Source organism: Tamandua tetradactyla, chromosome 1 (genome assembly GCF_023851605.1).
Source record: "Tamandua tetradactyla isolate mTamTet1 chromosome 1, mTamTet1.pri, whole genome shotgun sequence".
NCBI classification, from domain to species: domain Eukaryota; kingdom Metazoa; phylum Chordata; class Mammalia; order Pilosa; family Myrmecophagidae; genus Tamandua; species Tamandua tetradactyla.
In genome coordinates this window covers 80,697,811-80,711,356 of record NC_135327.1, presented here as the reverse complement: position 1 = coordinate 80,711,356, position 13,546 = coordinate 80,697,811, and the positions used below count along the sequence as shown (strand labels likewise).

The 13,546-nt window shown below is 39.0% G+C and overlaps 2 long non-coding RNA genes across 3 annotated transcripts in view; one reads left to right on the top strand and one right to left on the bottom strand.

Annotated features, from left to right (window-relative positions):
• The first annotated feature begins 2,419 nt into the window (after positions 1 to 2,419).
• The window catches only part of LOC143649275 (uncharacterized), a 53,669-nt gene continuing 42,542 nt past the window's right edge, over positions 2,420 to 13,546 (top strand). Inside the window, exons 1-3 of the long non-coding RNA XR_013158940.1 lie at positions 2,420 to 2,528; positions 5,021 to 5,197; positions 6,722 to 6,790. This is a non-coding gene — a long non-coding RNA (uncharacterized LOC143649275). The remainder of the gene's footprint in view (positions 2,529 to 5,020; positions 5,198 to 6,721; positions 6,791 to 13,546) is intronic.
• Positions 5,660 to 13,546, bottom strand: part of LOC143649262 (uncharacterized) — a 43,726-nt gene continuing 35,839 nt past the window's right edge. The window contains exon 5 of one of the 2 annotated variants that reach the window (XR_013158938.1): positions 5,660 to 6,781. This is a non-coding gene — a long non-coding RNA (uncharacterized LOC143649262). The remainder of the gene's footprint in view (positions 6,782 to 13,546) is intronic. The other variant, XR_013158937.1, reaches the window with a different exon arrangement.

Genomic DNA, 13,546 nt, shown 5'->3' with positions numbered 1-13,546 from the left:
TAAATTCCATGGACTTCCTGTCCTCTGACTCTCTGCATTCTGTAATCTTGCCTGGGGGGGTGTCTTACCCTCGTGTTTATAAACCACGAGGTACACTGGGGGTGGGAGGAGTACTTATTAATTATAGCATTTGCATGGCACTTCATGTTTGCAATGTGTTTTACAATTGCTTTTACTACTTACTCCTATTTTATAGTCAGCTCCAGTTTATAGCATGCTTTCTGCAATAACTGTGGTCAAGAAAAACAAACTAATAAGAAAACTGTCTCTGCTTTGCTGGGTAGAGGCACTCAGAATAGTCATGTGAATATCAGGCATGTCGGAAGACAGTTGTCAGGCGCAGTTCTGTTCTTTGCAAACAGATGAGGGCTGCCACAGTTCTTCCCACTACATGGGTCCTCAACACTCTTATCTTTTACGATGAAGAAAGTATGGCATGGTACCATTTTCAGTGTAAGCACAGCTTGTTACTTTTGCCAAAGGTTAAGAGACCTAATGACTTAGATCACTCTCAGTCTCTTTAACATGGACTTGTTTTCATTATAAAATGTTTTAAGGATTGCTGTGGCCTGGGCTGGCATGGTGGAGGGAAGGGCGGATGGGAGAGGGCTTGCCCACGTAATAACATGACTCAGAAGCCTGAGGTTATTTTTTCCCCCTTTAAGAGCATTTCAGCCCTAGGCTTTTGTTCACAGAGGTAAGGAGCAAGGAGGGCATGGAATCACCCTGAGGATATCGTCTTTAAGTGGGAGCCAGGAAAAATAATTGAATGATCCCATGTCCTTCTACAAGAGGACTGACATGTCCTGGCAGATAGTGCATCCTTGCCCGCAATCATGTTGGGTTTCCCTTTGGAAAAGGGGTTTTGCTTTTTCCTCAAGGTTGAATGATGTAGGAGGAGAGGGATTGGTGTTTTCTTCCAATGTTGAGACCAGCTTCCTTACCTCCTGCATCATCCTCTTCACCCACATCCTTATCATTAGCTACAATGACTGTAGTTTGAGCACTTAATTTGTTGTGCCCAAGCTAAACCTCATGTAGTATTCTCATTTTATAGGAAAAGTAAGAAAACTGATTGCCCAAGACTATCCGTACTCACACACACACACACACACACACAAACACACACACACACACACACCTTTGAGTAGTGCATTTTAAAAATAGTTTCTTGTTTGAGGATGCTGATTTTAGGGCAAACAAGATATTAAATAGGCAATAAAAAAGTATATCTAGATGAATTCCTTGGTTTTCCTGCTTCTAGAAGCCGCCTGCCTTCCTTGGCCTATGGCCCCCTTCCAATGTGTCACTCAGCAATGCATCACTCTGACTTCTGCTTCTGTTATCACAACTTCTTCTCCAGCTTTCCTACTTTCTTCCCTTATAAGGAACCTTGGGATTACAGTGGGCCCACCTGGATGATCTCAGATAATCTTCCCATCTCAAGACCCTTCTACCATGCCAGATAAAATATTCACAGGTTCTAGGCATTAGGACATGATGTCTTTGGGGGTTGAGCGTCATTACTCTGCTTGCTACACCTGGTTTTCACATACCTATAAAACTCTCTGGAGATAATTCAGGACAACTCTATGGAACTTAAAAAAGAGAGAGTGAGAGATGTTCATTAGCTATAAGAAGAGATTTTTACCAACTCAAAGGCTTTTAGAGCTGGAATAAGACTTCCCAGTCCACCTTCTCATGCTACAGGTGAAGATCCTGAGGTTCAGCAAAGAAAGTCCATTTTCTGGTATCATGAGGTCAGTTGGGCACAATGTGGCATAAGAACCCCTGACTTTGAGATTCTAAGCAGATTTCTTCTTGATATACCAGGAAGATGTGTGGAAGAGTTCTTACCTATATCCTGGAAAAGGCATTGGCCAAGAGATCTTTCATCTTTGTAGAGCATTGGGGCTTTTTGCTTTGTTTTTTCTGAAATGGAAAAATTATCCTTAAAGTTTCAGCAAGGAAATCATTTAATCACTTTTCTCATCAGGAAGTTAGTAAACATTCATCTAATAACCACGTGCTGCAGTTTCAAATTTGATGTACAGTAAATAACTGATATCTCCTTTTAAATTTCCCCCTTCCCTGGGAATCTGTCTTTGCCACTGGTCCATTAAGGTGATGTTATTTGAAGTTGCAGCCAGGTCAGTTATTCTAGAAGGGATGCAGGCTATTTGACAACCCAGTGTGAAGATAATGCAAAAAGCTGATAGCTACTGTGTGTCGTGGGTTGTGGTGTTTCTTTCTTTAGCCTTTTTCTTATATTTACAATAATAATTACTTTGACATAAATGTAACCCTCATGGCCATATATTATAGCATTTTTTACAGTAGAATTTATGGATCATAATCATAGTCAACCCTATATGACCTTGTAGAATGATATGCACATTGCTCAAAAGCCTGAGAAACTTTTAGGACCTGAAAGAGGCATGTTTTTCAATGTTGTATAGGTTTCCTTGAAGAGTTAATTCAAGACCAAGAGGAATTGAGGGAGAAGCTGAGACCACCTGCAGTTAAAGGTAAATGCAATTCATTTTCTGTGCTAATGGGAAAGAGGACTGGAGAATAGACAAAACGGTGAGGATAATGTTCCAGAGCTTTTCTTTCCTCACTGTAAATTGGACACTTAAGGCCCTGGAAAGACAGTTTTCATGAATGATCCAGGGGTATAGGTGACGAATATAAAAATGGTTCCTTCTCTAACATGCAAGTCCATGAAAAAAAAAAAGCCCATGTTTTCAATAGGAATAATTGTCTTTCTCTCCTACTTTCCCTTTGCCGTTTGTGCCTCTGGATAGCATTTCTCTAATTTGTCTGACAGTAGTTTCCTAGAGGGCCAGGATTTAGCTATACCCATTTGTGGAGCCAAATGATGCCCATTTTCTTTGATTGATTTGGGTTTGAATATGGATATCAAATATAGAACAATGACTTTTACCATTTGGGCATTTTCTTTTATTCCTGCCATTGAAATTAGTTTGACTGGTCCTCGGAAACAGAGCAGGGTCATTAACTTTGCTCGCTGTTGGCATGCATTAAATGCTTTAACCTCTTCATTCTCTAGTTAGCATAATAGAGTAGAAGGAGTATTGGCCATAAAAGTGGAGAATTTGGCCTCTAGTGTTTTGTTCTACAAATTAAGGAGTTGTGTGATGATAAGCTTTTGCGTTTACCCCTGGAGCCCATGGTAAGACAAAAAGAAGTTTGATTGACTTATGGTTCATAAGTTTTTGGAGTCAGATACCCTTCGAGAATCATTTATGGAACCTCTCCCTTAAAAAAAAACATGCTATGGCCCCCGAACTAAATGCTCTTGAAAATTCCGTTCAGTTCTAACATCTATTATCACATCAGATGCAGGTACTGTGTTAATAGCTTTTCATGTCTTATCTCATTTACTGCCCACAATAAACTAGGAATCACTTTTTTACTACCTGTATTTTAGAGAAAAGAAAGTTGAAGTTCAAGCAATTTAATTTACTAGCCCAGAGTCAGCCAGCTAGTTAGGGTCAGAGCTGAACCCAGCATCCTGTGCACTTGAGAAACTTCTGTGTGCAAAGCAGTGTGCTAGGCTAGGAAAACAAGCTTAAAACCCAGAAAATTGTACCAAATTATATATTAAGTTACAGAAAAGAACACAGTGTAAACACTCTATCTATTTTAGTAATTTTAGCAAAAATTAGACTGATTAGATGACATTAGTATTTGGTTTGTTTTTATACATTTTCAATCATTGAGCCAACATCTGACAGCCAGATTACCCAGGGTTTGCTGGATACTTCAAATAACATTTTCAGGGATGTTTTCCTAAAATGATAATACAGATTGATGGATTTTCATGACATAGGAAAGGAATAAAAAGAGAATGGAATAAATGCAGTAAAAAATAGTCATACTTCCCAGCATTTTTTCTACAGAGATTCATTCTGGATTGCATTTATGTAATCACATATTTTAGAGCAATTTAAAATCAAAATAGCAATACATTTCCTGAGTAATCCCATCAAATAAGAGACGAACAGGGTCATAAAAGAAAGGTTCTTACCCCTTTAGTGAACCAAAATCTTTGTTTGACTTTTCGCTCAATGTTATTTTCTCTTTGAAAAGTTACTAAAACTTGTGATAACTAAAACATTTCCAGATGTCTGGATTCTTTTCTATTTGCATGTTTCTCTACCAGTTACGGAAGGACCAGGGACAGTGGCCAAAGGGAGGCTTTCTTTTGGTGGAGTGGGGTGAATAGACAGGAGCCATTCCTTACTATTCTTGCTGTCAATGTTTGTCCCCAAAGAACTATTTTGTTGTTGTTTTCTCTCTCTTTTTTTTTTTCTTTTCTTTTGGTAAGTTTTTGCTCACAGTTTCAGCTGGGTTTATCCTAAAGGATGAAGGTGACACGAGTATAATGGCAGCTGGGAGAATTTTTAGGAGACCTGAGACTTGAAGTTAGGCCGTATTAAATCAGTGGCTTGCACCCCTCAACTGCAGTAATCCTCTTTCCTTCCCCCCTTTGCTCATTTGCTTTCTACCACCTCACTTTGTAAATTCCCAATAAGAAAATACAGAATCCATGCCCATCATGAAATTTGAAGTTAGGATACATAAAGCAAGATTATAATGAGAAACAGGTGACCAGTGGGTGTGCAATTAACAACATCAGTTAACATCTGCAAAATAGATTTTTAACCAATGGCTACCTATAACCCTCATTTCTTGGTTAGGGCCTACTGTTGGGAAATTACCTCTACCTGGATTTAGACTATTAAGAGACTAAATTGAGGGAGTATAAAAGCAGAGAATATAAATGTATGGATTCTTATGGTAGTCCTTAAAACTAGAAGAGATCTTGGGCCTTTTCCACACAGTATGGTGGCCTTTTATTCATCTGTCATAAAGAAGCTTGAGGTCTTGGCCCTGTAGCCACAGCATCTCATTATCCGGAGATAGTATGGGGATGGAAGGTGAAAAAGTGAGAGGCAGAGAATAACTGATTAATTTATCCCAATTCTAATAGTTCAGAGACCCAGACAGTATGGAGAATTGTTCCAAAGGAGCTCTTCAAATGAGGAAAGCAAAAACAAAATCAAAAGCAAAATAAAAACAACTGGAGTTGGAAACTCTAGAGATGGAAACAATTCAGAACTGCCTATCTAGAGATAAACCCAGTAGTGGATATAAACCTTCTGTCATGGTGGGTCCCTTCATTCTGAGGTATTTTTAATTACAGTACTGTGACATGATAGCTGTATGTGTTTTTATATTCATTCACAAAACATTGTAAAAGAGTATATCTGTGGTTGCTGCTGAGGATACAAATTGAAGAAGAGTTTAGCTCTGTCCTCAAAGGAATCACAATCCAGAAGGGTGTGTAGGCAATTTAAACAATGAGCATGTACTGTACAATGTGATCTGTTACAATGGAGTTTTGTGTAAGGAGTAAAATATTTCACTTGGTCTAGGGGAATAAGAGGCAGCGGTGTAAGAATATCAACCTAGTATTCAAACAGAAAATAATATAACATTTAATATGAGATCCATATCTAGGAATTAAGCTGCCAAGATATGTTCAAATCCTTTATAAAGCCATTTTCTTAATTCTAGTAACTGATCTCAAAGGAAATCTGGATAAGTACTTATGAGTAAGAGCCCTTAACATGGCAAAGAGTCTATTGAAAATAAACCAAATTAATCTATAAATCCAGTGACATTCCAAGCAGAATTCTAGCAGGATGTTGGCATAATGTAGAGGGGGCTTGACAAGCTAATTTTAAATTTGATATGGAAGAATAAGGGCTATGAATAATTGAAAACAAAGAAAAGAAAAGGTTGTTACCTTCTTCCAGATACTAAGATACACTAGAATGTCTGAGAAATAAATAAAAGGCATGATATTGGCCATGATACACACAACCGGACCATCAGGGACTGTGATTTGGTGACTGAATAGGCTGAACTTGGTAGACCACCATCAGGAAGCAGCTTTATTTCTCTCCCACTTCTGCCTTCAGATATAAACTGTTGTAATCTCCCTTCATAGCCCCTTGATGATATCTCAAACAGATCCCTGTTTTTTGGTTACTTTCATTCACAGTTCAGGTACTAAGAAGACTGTTTACATTACAACTTAATGTCACATCCAATTAACTATTTTTTCCCCTTTCATCCAGCTCAGAACTGATACACTCCAGTCTTCGAACTGAAAGTACTCAGAAAACTCAGTCCCAGTTCTATACTCCAGAGAAATGTTCACAGAGCTCCACCGTGTCCCTGTGTGAGCTCTATTGTCTTAGTTTGCGAGAGCTACTATGACAAATGCCACACAATGGGCTGGCCTAAACAATGGGCATTTATTAGTGTATAGTTTTGAGCTAAATGGAGTCCAAAGTCAAGGCCTTGGCAAGCCATGCTTTCTCCCCAAATTCTAGGGTTCTGGTGCTGGCTTCTGGCAATCCTTGGGGGTTACTTGACTATTATCTTTTCCTCTGGTCACATGGTCATATCCTCTTCTTCTTGCATCTGTGACTTCTGGGTTCTCTTTATAAGGCCTCCAGTAATCAGATTCAGATCCACCCTTATTCAGTTGGGCCACACTTTCACACTAACATCTTCCAGAGGTCCTCTTTACAATGAGTTTACACCCACAGGAATGTGGCGTAGGATTAATAATATGTCTAAATAGGGATACATAATTCAATTTATCAATCTGTCTTCACAGCCGTCTTGCCACCTGCAAGGAATCAGAGGCAGCCTGAAGGTCCATAAAGACGTAGTGATCCTAAAAAAGGTAAGAAATAGATTTAGATTTATACACAATACTACTAATGCACATCAGTAATAGGTAGGTGGAAAAGAACACTATGTTTTTCAAGAATACACACAAGTTCTAAGAACGTGAGCATGATCTACCAGGGCAGGTGCCTTAGCAAGAGGCTGAGAATGGGGTTAATGGAAGTGGCTGAGTGATAAAGGGGAACCCTAATGAAATAAACCAAGGAGGGTCATGCACAGACTGGCAATAATGCTGACCGTGAAGGGAAGAAGATAATAAACTCATCTGGGTGAGTTCAAAGTTTGTGCCTGATCTGAGACATGGAAACAAAGAGAGAACATAGCTGTGCGAGAAGGTAGGAGGTACAGGGGGCTCAGGGATGCAGAGGCTTTCACAGGATGCCAACATGGTGCCCTGGTACCTAGGATGAAGTCCACTTAGAGTGGAGGCAAAAAGACAAATGCAAGAGATGTAACCATAAATCTGACCACTGGTTCCACTCTGCTGGGAGGAGCATCTCCATGACATTGAGCTTGTTGCCAGGGAGTAGTTGTGGGAGGGAGGGGTTGTAAATGACATTATGGCTGCACATGGACACTGGCCATAAGAATGTCACCTAACACAGACCTTACCAGAATAGTCAGTGGGTCTCAAACCTGCAAATGGAGGACACATCTGGGAAGCTTGGGACACACCCCCAGGGATCCTGATTCAGTGGTTGCGGTGTAGAGCTGAGCCACAGGCATTTTATATTGCTCCATAAATGCTTATAACTTGGGTATTTGGGAGAAATACAAACATACCCACAGATATTTACTGTTGAAGAATACAAATGGTATTTACAAATATCTGGTTGCTATATTTTTTAACCCTTAGAAAGTTATCTCTCCATATTCTCAAGAGCTTAAAATGAATATTAACATTAACACTGCTTTAGCCTCGGGTGGTGCCTGGGAAAGCCTGTACTGATGTCCGTGTAGATGCCTCTAGTGTTATGTTATGTTATAAACAAACTGCGCCCCAAACCTATGTGCTTTTTCAGTCACCACCCCATCCCCACCCCTTTTCCAGAATGTTTCTTGGGATTATGGTTCTTTAGAGTGCCCTCTGGGAAATATGATGTCTCATGAGATTTCCAAAGCGTTCCTTGAAAGGCCAAGTTCCTTTCCAACCTCATCTCTTGGCCCAGTGATTGCCATGTCAGAAAACGCCATGCTTTCTCTGGCCTCCCACTTTTGGCTAATCCTGTCCATTCCTCAACTTCTATTTTCTCTTACCACTGCTGCCCTCTCTTCTCCTATCCTTCCCACTACCACCCTGTATATTCTGCCAGGCCGATTTTCATGGCACTTCTTTCTGAGCTTCCACAGCATCCTATACCTTCTTCCTTCATAGCTCCTATCACTGGTCTGACAACTGCCCTCCAAAAGACACAGTCCATGTATCAATAAGATACAATTAATTTTCAAATGATTTTGGCAGTGCCTACATATCCAAATTTATAAAAGCCATAAAATAAAGGAGTAGTTAACAAAGGATAGGGCTAATCAAAAAGTTTAGTAATAGGTGCAGTTTGATTGCACCCTTAAAGGGGCTGGCCACTGTAGGTCTGTAGGGAGCAGCTGGGATATTAAAAAGTGCACAGATGCAAGAGCCAGGGATATGGGTTGTAGGCACTGTAATCCACTGCCACCAAACAGCTAAACTGCCTTGGATAAGTCATTCGCCTTCTGTGAACCATAAATACTTTCTTCCTATTCTCAAATCAGTGGCTCTTCAGTATTCTAATTCACAGATTCAAGACTTTGTGATTGGATCCCTTTAAAAAATTAGGAGACAGACGTAAGAAAGGCAATTTTATCTTCTTTCAAGTAGGAACATTAAAAAAGCAGTCTTGATTGCTGATATTGTTAAATAAAGGACAAAACACTTTCTTCCCAAATTAAGTAGGAAAATTTATTTTAAAATGAAATGACAGCTAACAGATTATATTTAATACATAGGTAGGCAGTTAAATATAGTTAAAACCCCTAAGCAGCAGTTCTCTCTCTCTGTTTCTCTCTCTCTCTCTCTTTTTTTTTTTCTAATTTGCTGCAGTCTATTGGGAATGTTATCCTGGCTGAGGATGAGGAGGTGATTAGGAGGTGATAGCGGTGATGAGGGTGCAAGGTCAATCCCATGACATAGAGTCATGGGTCAGGAAAACATGTGAGTCATTGTTTATATCTTCAGTAGGAGTCGGGGGCCCCTTCTCCTGTGGGGTATTCATCAGGTGACTTGGAAGAAATTTCTGTGCATATCATGAAACAAAGAAACACTTTTTCTACTACTCATACTTTTCCTATGAGTTCAGTATTACTTATAAAATCTTTAGGCAACACTTTACAATAATGTATTTGATATTCTAAAATATAGCAATCTGTGGTAATTCAGGAGGGCAATGATGGAACTGTATCAATTTAGTTACCTTTTTTGAGACTTGATATGTACTGCAGACATCTCATTCTGCTTTGTTCTTGGTGGTTAGTGTTACTGTATACATCCCATATGGGAGCTAGAGAGATCGTGGGTGGATGAATGAATGAAGAAGCATTCAGACTAATCTCAGGGGACTGAAATAGTGAAGGAGTGAATCACAGGAGATTTGAAGGATTTCATTGGGTTTGGATAAAAACCAAACTGGTAGGGCAAATCTTCAAATTCTTTGATTCCCACAAAATTTTAAGGCACTTGGTTTTCCCGTGAGAATTTTAATACATTCAGTGAAGATTTGAAAAATGATTTTTCATATATACAAAGCACATTCTTTATTTGGAGAGTTGAGTGGTTAACTTGATTTTGAACTTGTTTACTGCTGAAAAGTAATGGCTTCCTGTTTTTGACAAGAGAGCAATGTCAAAAGAGGTTTGTAAAGCAAAATTAAAAGGTTCCATGGACGGCAAATAGGGCAGCACCATTTTTGTGAATTGGTTCTAAGTGAATCTTAAAACAGAATGACTATTCCCTGAAATGCACATGGGCATGGTAACTAATGTGAAAATTGCTTAACAAATGGCAATTTGATCCGCATGCAGTTTTCTTAGGAAGACTAGGAGTGTCCACTATACTAGCCAGCTCTATTCATTCTTCTTTCAGCTTTCATGGTAATCTTAAATATGAGGACAGACTATTTCTCTATGACAATCTGCAGTCTTAAAAATCTATAGGTGCTGTAGGGCAGGTCTAATTTACATGGAAGGTAAATTCTAATGTTGGCTTGAATTTCAGGTAAATGGATAGATTTGTTGTTGATGCATCTTTGTATTCACTAAATTAAAAGTTTAGTTCCTGCTATGGATTTGATATCGAAGCTGCAGAAATGAACAAGACACTGCCTATCATCTCATGAAGTCCATGGTCTAGTGCAGGGGTCAGCAAACTTTCTATTAATGGTCAGAGAATTAATAGTTTAGACTTATGAACTGTAAGGTTTCTGTCACAACCACTCAAGTCTGCTGTTGTACTACAAAAAATAAGCCACAGTTAATATGAAAATGAATGGACATGGCTATGTTCCAATAAAATTTCATTTACAAAAACATCAGGTAAGCAGAATTTGGCCCATGGGCTAGAGTTTGCCAACTCCTTGAGTTCTGATAGCTATGGAATAGGCAATTGTAACACAGGGTAAAAAGTTTTATAGTTATGGTGCTCCACCTTGGAGAGATGTGAAAAATGTGTTCAAAAGTACATGACATTATGCTGGGTCTTTAATGATGAGCAGAACTAGGCCAATGACTAAATAACTGTTTACTTCTTCCCTTCTTAGCATAAAATGCTCTTAAGTCTTTTTCACAACAAGGAATTTTCAATTTTAAAATTTCATTTTAAAAGCATTTTTAAGAGAATAAGTTTATTCCTTAAACTGAGCTCTTTATTTGATCAAGTATTAATAAATTAGCAAACAAAAACCTGATCAACCATATCCAAACTAAGCTTGAAGGGCCATCTTCTTGTATAGCCATGTGATTATAAGTGACACATCTGAAATCCCAAGAAATTCATTTGATTCTGAAAGGAAGTGATACAAGAAAGGAAGATAATTCCATAACTGATCATTTAAATAAAGATGCAGATAATGTTATTTATGTGACAAAATAGACAAATTTTCCAGTTTGGCATGTGTATTAATTTCATATTGCTATGTAATAAATTGCCACAAACTTATGTAGCTTGAAGCAACACACATCTCACATTTTACATAATTTGTCTGGCCACAGCTCCCAGCTGGATCCCTTGCTCAGGGTCTCACAAGGCTACAACCAAAGTGTCAGCCTGGCTGTGTTATCTTCTTGAGGAAGAATTCATGACCAGTTGCATTCAGGTCATTAGTAGAATTCATGTTTTTAATGTAGGACCATCCCAGGTTTTTTGTTGTTGGCTATTGGCAAAGGGCTGCCTTGAGTTCCTGGAGACCTCCTATAGCTCCTGGAGGCATCCTATACCACCTGGAGGCCGTGGTAGTACCTTGCCATGTGGATTTCTCCAGCATGACCACTTTCTTCATCTAGCCCACAAATAGAGTCTCTAGCTCCACTCTATTAAGACGGAGTTTCATATACGATATCCTAATCACAGAAATTGGTGGCCCATCACCTTTGGCATATTTTGTTAGTTAGAAGCAAGTCAAAAGGCTCATCTGCACTCAAGGGGAAAGGATTGCATAGAGGTGAACACCAGGAGGTGGGAATAATTGGGCCCATTTTAGGGTCTGTCTGCTATGGCATGCTTATTTATATTCTCCCATATCTGAGATGGAATTGCACTGTGTTTGGTTTTCCTTGTAAGCAGAGGCTCCATTATGAGTAGGTTTAGCCTATGAGTATAGAGTAGTCAGTAATAACCTGCACTATGTGCCAGGCACTAAAATATTGTATTTCCTTCTTATGGAAGAGGCTATTGGAAATAATTACACTTTGGAAGATAATATCGTCGCTAGAAGCTCCGGTTTGAACCAGGTCTGGCCGACGTCTAAGCTTGTCCTTTCAATCAGTATGCTGGAATGTGAGGCTAACTGACCCTATCCGGGATGCCACCATCATGTCATTATTACAACACCCTCAAATCCAGACAGAAATGCCCCGTATGCTAGATCATTTAATTAGGGCAAGCACAGAGGGAGGGGGTGAACCTCTCTGTGGACTAGCTCACAGAGCTATGCTCTGAATTCATAGGTTTGATTCTTCCTTGTGCCCAGTTGTGATGCTCAAAGGGACAAAACATTGAGCAAGAAGATGCAAAAAGGCAGTAGATATCTGTCACCATTACTCCAAATGAATTTTTATCATATATATACACTTAAAATATTAAGAACATCATCCTTGTTAATCAAAGGCAGTAATCTATAACTGAACTTTCTACCTCTAGATAGAAATAGGACAATATGGGACATCACCCAGTTCCATGACTCCATCTGTATTTAAGAAAAAAATAATAATAATTTGGCTTTTCCTTGGGAAGTTCCAGGCAAGCTATGAATTATGGCAATCAGGACAGACTAGGTCATGCTGTTATATCAAGCAACTCCATACTCCCAATGGAGCTTAAAACCAAAAGTGTATTTCTTGCTCACACGTATGTAACTTGAGAGTCAATGGAGGCTCTGTTCCTCATCATTGTCATTCTCCCTCCTAGCTGCTCCAATCTGTCTAGAGCACCCTCTATCTGGAATATTGTTGGTCACTGTGGCAGAGGCAAAGAGAGCTCTGGAGGGTCTTTGCTGGCTATGAAATGATCATCACAGAAGGGACACACGTTATTTATGCTCATGACTCATTAGTCAAACGATGACCCCACCCAGCCACAAGGGAGCCAGAAGGTACAATACTATCATGGCTTATGAAGCAGAAAGCTGGGACTACTTACTTCACTAATGACTACCACACCTATCCATCCAGAATCTATCCCTTCCAAACTAGAGTTTCAGGCAATGGCTGCCTTAAATTATTTCACATAAAGAAACTAAGGCATAGAACAATTGATACATGCCCACAGCTAAACAATAAAAGAGAAACAAACTGCTGCTTCTCAGCTCTTTTTTTTTTATTATTAATAAATCAATTAGATACAATTACAGGTTCTGTAAACTAAACCCGCTGATTTGGGGGGCATTGGCCTTTGCCATCAGAATTCAGATTTCAGTAAGTTTCAGAGGGCAAACAAATGTGACCAGAAACACTGAAGAGGAAATAAATACATGGGATGACCCAGGATTCTAAAACTTTTCTCCTAAATGAAAGCCAAATCTGCCCATAAAGAATGAGAAAAGTGTCCATGTTGAAATCTGATAAGAACTCCAGATATAGATGGTGTTCATGTTTAAAATGAAAATGATTTTGGTTCTAGTCCATACTAAGATGCTATTGTGAGATTCTGGCTTTTGAGATGAAGCTTTTAAATTGCACTGGCTAATAACTACAGAGTGATTCTGGGAACAATTACATCTCCTTAATAAAAATTATTGTATGAGTATTTCAATGAGTTGTTTCAGTGTACAGAACTTTGAGAGAGCCAGGTTAGTGGTTGAAAACTGAATCGGCTTCAGTCCTTACTAAGAAACTCAATCCTAACAACTGGTACAAGAATTAAAATGAAGAAAGGGGCCGTTTGACACACTAGCATTTTTGGAAGCCATTCTTTTTAGACACTACATTTTAGAATTTCCAGACATCTGTCTGTTGCTAGAATACCTACACATTTTGTGGAAGCTTTATTTGAAAATGCTGTGTACCT